The 6,000-nt window shown below is 37.4% G+C and overlaps 1 long non-coding RNA gene across 1 annotated transcript in view; it reads right to left on the minus strand.

Annotated features, from left to right (window-relative positions):
• LOC141907689 (uncharacterized) overlaps nucleotides 1–5,635 on the minus strand; it is a 52,298-nt gene extending 46,663 nt beyond the window's left edge. The window contains exon 1 of the long non-coding RNA XR_012619537.1: nucleotides 5,594–5,635. This is a non-coding gene — a long non-coding RNA (uncharacterized LOC141907689). The remainder of the gene's footprint in view (nucleotides 1–5,593) is intronic.
• Between the last annotated feature and the right edge of the window lie 365 nt (nucleotides 5,636–6,000).

A 6,000-nucleotide genomic window follows, 5' to 3' on the forward strand; every position in this document is an offset into this window, starting at 1 on the left:
TATTCACAATTCTCCGAATCTTTGTTATGCACTTTCTGCAAGACGTGGACAAACGGCCATTATTTCCCGGTTCTTGAATTATTTACCAATGGCTTTCTATCTATTGGAGGGTCTTCTATTTGGATAGTTGTAAAAGTATAGAAATTAGTTCAGAACTTTTGTCTAATAATTTAACATATTATTAAGTGCCTCAGGAGTTGTGGTGGGATGCTACGCATGGCGTTATGAATTGCGAATCAAGGGAAGCGACAGGCTAGATTCACTAGAAAACTACGGTATGAATTATTTATTCGCCCCACTGGCTGAATGCCTACGTTTCCGTTTAATCTCATAATGCATTTGAGTAACGCCGCTTTTCAGGGGTAAACTATATAATGCGCTGAAAAAGAATCGCTTTTATTATAAGCACAAAATGAGCTTTGGATAATCTGTTGATAGCCCGAGATTACATCGGATAACCAAAACATTTAGTCTAGCGCAGGACGATGTAGAGATAGGATGATCATCGGGTTTTAGTATCACTGTATCGTAGGGATACCTACGAAGCGTTCGAAATGATTTGCTTTAGCAGGTGATCGAATGTATGTTTATGTTGACGTGAGGTGTGAGATAGAAGATTATTGAATATAGAAATAGTTATTATAAGTATTACATTTCATGTTCCCATGTCGTAAAGCTGCTTTGTAATGAGCTCCAACGAAAAAATCAAAATTAATCAAAATTAATTACAATTCTAAGTAAGAGTACAATAATCTCTTCGGAATGCATTCAGCAATATCAAACACGTGAATTCAATGTAATATTGTAACAGATTTCAATACTGCGCAATATCTGATTAGATGTCATAAGATCTTTTGCTATCGAGTTTAGCTTTTATATCGCACTCTAATCAGAACATCGTGCATTATATATGCAAACTGTTACATATCGAGTTTCTTCACGGGTATCAACTAAATCATTCGAATAAACTTTCGTCTTAATTTCCAATCATTTCATTTGAAAATTACGATTACGATCTTGAGATCATGGATACGTATTTGGCACCATGCGTGTGCTCAAGCATTCTAAATAGCATCGGAAGGTACTTCAGAAGGTTTGTGGCCTGCCGACAGTAAGCCAATGTTACATCAATCAAGAAGGATCCTCTTTTTTAGATATTGGTCATTTATCTCGACGAAGGCAATAAGAACGAAGCTTTTTAATGTAAAGCAGTAGCTGGATTATCCAATAACTAGGACTGCATTAGTCGATACACCGCAAAATGAAGCAAATGGCAGAAATCTATATTTCTCAATACGCAACTTGAAGTTAAATTGGTTACGAGGTCGAGAATAAACCAGACATCTCGAATCGAACATTAGATGCATCTCTGCATGTCTTGTCGCTTAAAGCAAATCCCGTTCGAAAATTGATATTCGCTCCAAATCACCGACGAAGACATTAAAATCATGTTCTCAGGATTTTTCTGACAATCGTGCATCGGTTTTCTTGCGAAGCGAAAAAATCAACTGTTAAAACGAAATTTCATCTTAGGATTTCACATAAGATATTTACGTCTCAATAAAATGTTGAATTTTCGAGCGCATACTACATCGATTATCAACTAGGAGTGTTCCAGGGAGTGTTTGCTAGTTCAACAAGTGACTTAACCACGCACAGCAGGCGCCAGATTTTTGTTGTTCGAAGTATAATTTGAAACTGCCGGGTCATTTGATCGATGGTCGATGTGGTTATCAAATACCTCCAGCTAGCGCCTGACCACTGCACCGACACCACACAATCAGGCTCTACTACTAGCCATCAGTTAGAACTTACGAATGTTTGTTCAGGTAAATGTTGACGTTCGGTGATGTCATGGATTGAGGTTTGTGGATTTTAAATGTCGATAGCCACTACGGGTGTTGATGAATTTACATCACCTGCCTAGATTATTAGGTATACACAGTCGACGCCGAGTGCTAAACTTATTGATAATCAGCAGGGCCATATTTCAAAAATTCAATAATTTCGAGGCTCACCAACCACTTATTCGCAGCTGACGTGTAATTGAGATGTGGACGCATCTATTCGACATTTCTAGACTACACGGACAATTTTAGTTCATTAAACAAGTGCAAAATAGTGATGTGGAATTGAAGCTTACTTCCCTCGGATGCCTCTATGCGACTGAATCTCTTTTCATAACTCCATTGGTGAAGGAAATCAATTTGCAGAGCGGCCAATGGAATGAACAAACTAATGCCGAATCAATAGACATTAGAACTTAAATATCTGCATTTCGGGTAGATTTCAATAAATGTAGTTCGGTTAAAAATGGAACTGCGATGTACCTCATAACGGTGTGACGGATCGGGCTCTCTGTTAACAGCACTCTGCTCAGCAACATCAAACGATATTTACTTAAAAGACTATTTCGTCAATATGTCTCCCGTAGAAAGGAAATAGGTGGTTTTATTGAAGGTAGATGAAACGTTTGTATTTCGTGAAGAGCGATATTTTTGAAAGTCCGTGCAGCGTTGCTGGCCGCCGTCAAAACATTAAGCAATGGAATTGCCATCTTTCAATCCGTTATGCAAGCTTAATTTTCGGTAGTTTATATTCTCCTAACTCAAATTTTCAGACGATACGAGATTAGAATTACAAATCGTGGTCGTGTTACACAATGCCATACGGAGTCTTGCGGAATGGCGTGACGTATATTGATAATACTAATATTACAGTGCAGAGATATTCCAATAAAATCTGAACATTCCAGTATACGGACGTGTGAATTGAGGGTAAATAGTATTTCTCTTAAACGCACATGACGCCGTTGAAAATTCATCGATTGAAATGTCAACAGTGAAATTGCAGCCAAGTCAGAATCTAATTCAACAGAAATGAACGAGTTTTTGGCGTATCGTACATTCATCTTTAGCGTGCAAGATTTGTAAAGTGTAAAATCATTTACGGATAAAAAATGATACCTCTCTGCAACGACCGGGTCATTTTGTAAATTGCAATTTGTAATCAGTTCATTTCTAAAGCTGTCGGGTGTGTTATTGTATTGTTAGCCTGATCATGATAGTCACGCAATCTATTAGAGTTGTACCTTCGAATTTTCATCCTTAGATTATTCAGACTGTAGATACGTTATTTTTTCCAATTTAAACATGGATTTTTGAGTTATATTTCTATATTCTAATTTTTTCTCTACTAGTCTGTACCTTTTGTACGAAATATGAAGAATATTGTTATCATCGTCGAGTAGATATGTAGTAGATATGTAGTGCAGCTTAGATGCATTTGTTCGCCTTTACAGTCGTTCGAAAGTATATTTGAACCAACTTAAACCAAAGGCGTCGAACAATGACATAAGCGTTAAAGTGCACGCGAATTCTCTTTTTAAAAAAACCCTATGATTACCGATGACATCAGGATATAAAATTATTACACGAAAATATACTTCAATCATAAAACCGATATACCACTAACAAAGGAATCACTGCATGTTACATGCTCCATATGGAAATAATGACATTCGACCCGGCGTTCAAATCACTTCTCTATCGGTTTCCAACATCACTGACAGCCAAAGCTGTTGTGGCTGCAAAATCGGTGACAATACTAATGCTCCGACAAAGAAAATGATCCATACTACAAGCACTTCTTTTAAAGACGCGTCGATCCACTATAACTCGTTAAAGAGGATGAAAGTTAGAATAGTAAAATCTACTTAAAATACTAGTCATCGGTCACTACATCACAGTATGACTGGAAGCTATTAATCTAGTATTTAGTGTTAATAAGTAAAAATCCTGAGTTGATATTGAAGCGTTTATTGTCTGACCGTTTAGGAGATTATATCTAAACTCCATCAGAGAAACCAAAACGATGTAATAAGATATAATATGAAATATAGAATGATCATTTTGATTTCTCTTTTGATTTTTCTGATAAACTCCAAAATTCTCAGACATTAAACACTGGGTTTTTACATGTTAACTAATACACCACAGTCTTTATGCGCTGTAGCCGACAAACTGCTTCAAACTATGTTTTGTTTCATTTGACCACCGATGACGGATATTTGATGAATGGGACAGTTATTTGATTTGTGAAAGGGGAAAGAGACAATTTCACTCGATTTACCTCATATAAGCGCGATGCCAGGGAAATAGAGTCTCTGTTGATTTGAACTGCGCGTAGTACTGATTTTATGAATGCGCCTGAGACAACTGTGGGCCTGTGGGGACGAGTGGTGTTTCATTCAAACCGTAAATGAAATTGTCCTCGCCCTAAGCTCGGTCCAAATCGAGTCCAACAAATCGATTGTAGTGAAGGTTCTATTCCGGTATATTAGAAACGAATGGTTCAATGCGGAGGCATTCGAGTGGTGAACTCATCGACTTATCATGAACTATCACAAAAAAAGATCCTAGTCACGTTTGAAATGCTCGATAAATCTTGAATAATACGTTTGTTCTGGTTATACAAAAACAAAGTAATTTTTCACGTAAGCCTACGATGCTGATCCAGAAAAATCAAATCATAACAAAATAAGCCCTACAGTTTAGTGCCGTGGTTTTTTTCGAAAAGGCATCTACCAAATATTCATGTGTACGTAATATATGTCTTTATCAATTTCACCAATTGCTACAATGCTCATGATAGTTAACATCATGATTATGAGTTTGTCATTAAAACTTTGAAAAAAAGGTAAGTACCGTCGCATTGCTTTTCGTAGCTCTAAACAATAGGAAAATATAAAATTCCCAGAAAGCGGAAAATAAGGTCTAAATGGTTGAGATGAAAATAGCAAAATGATATAGAATAAAAACACGTTACGCGTTATTATTTTAATTTCAGTAATAGAATGGGTCTTATTCTGTCTGCTGAACATGTGCGTAGATCGACTAGGGCGCATTAAAACAATATTCATGGACGACGAACAACAGTATTTTACTATTAATAGATTTAACCTTCCATGTGTAAAACATAAACGCTTACGATAGTTTTACCGATAATATTACGCGTAAGATTTTTTTTACGACGTTATTTAAACTTGCAAAATTCTTTTCATTGGAGCTTTATATCTAAATATTCTAGAAACAATTAGAAACCACAGTCAGACTTCATCAGCCGATTTCCGCGAGTTATGACGAATTGTTTCTAAATCTAAATTACCGGTTTCGAATAACTTACATGTAATTTGTTTAAGTCGACTTTGGATAGGTGAAACATATCTTCCCCTTGCCTTTGTTGATTTCTGTATGCGCTATTGAGTTAACTAGCGAAGATGCTTCAACAACCACCACTAAATATACTGACCAGCAGTAACGTAACAGTAAGAGTATCCGCATTTGCTGAGTAAACTATGTACGCCTTACGATGAAGTCGATTAAACCGAAGAAGCCGGCTAATCTATCAAGAAAGCTAATGTTAACCAACTAAGATCATCTCTCCCTGATTTATTTACCTCGATACGCGAGCGACAACAGTGTTTTTGTGATCGCTGCCCCAACTTTGACGGTATTAGAATTGATGGAGTATTTTCTTGATCATCAGCTCATATATTATTCTCGTAAATATCTTATATACGTAAACAGCTTACCCGAAACTAGATAAAATCCTTCCGGCCATCGACGCCGTCCACATCATCTAACAATCATAAATAATCCGGTTAAATGTATATACATAGAAAAGTTTTGAGCAGAAGATGAAAAAAGTTTCGTGTGGTGTTTAGAGAGACTGTATGAGTCCGCTCTGTCGCGCTGATGTCGATCTCACAGAGCGCTCGCGAGTTACCAATGATATATTTCTGCCGCCACTGCCGCCGCAAATGCGATTCGTCGCTAGAGAACTGAGCCACCTGCGCGGCCAATCTTTTTCCTGCGCCTCACTACCGTTGCTGCTACTGCTGCTGCTGCTACTGCTGTTGCTGCTGCAGCTGCTGCTGCTGCTACACCACAACTTGCTAATGATGATGATTGTCTTGCCACGGCCGAATAGTAGCCACTC

Source organism: Tubulanus polymorphus, chromosome 6 (assembly GCF_964204645.1).
Source record: "Tubulanus polymorphus chromosome 6, tnTubPoly1.2, whole genome shotgun sequence".
NCBI classification, from domain to species: Eukaryota; Metazoa; Nemertea; class Palaeonemertea; order Tubulaniformes; family Tubulanidae; genus Tubulanus; species Tubulanus polymorphus.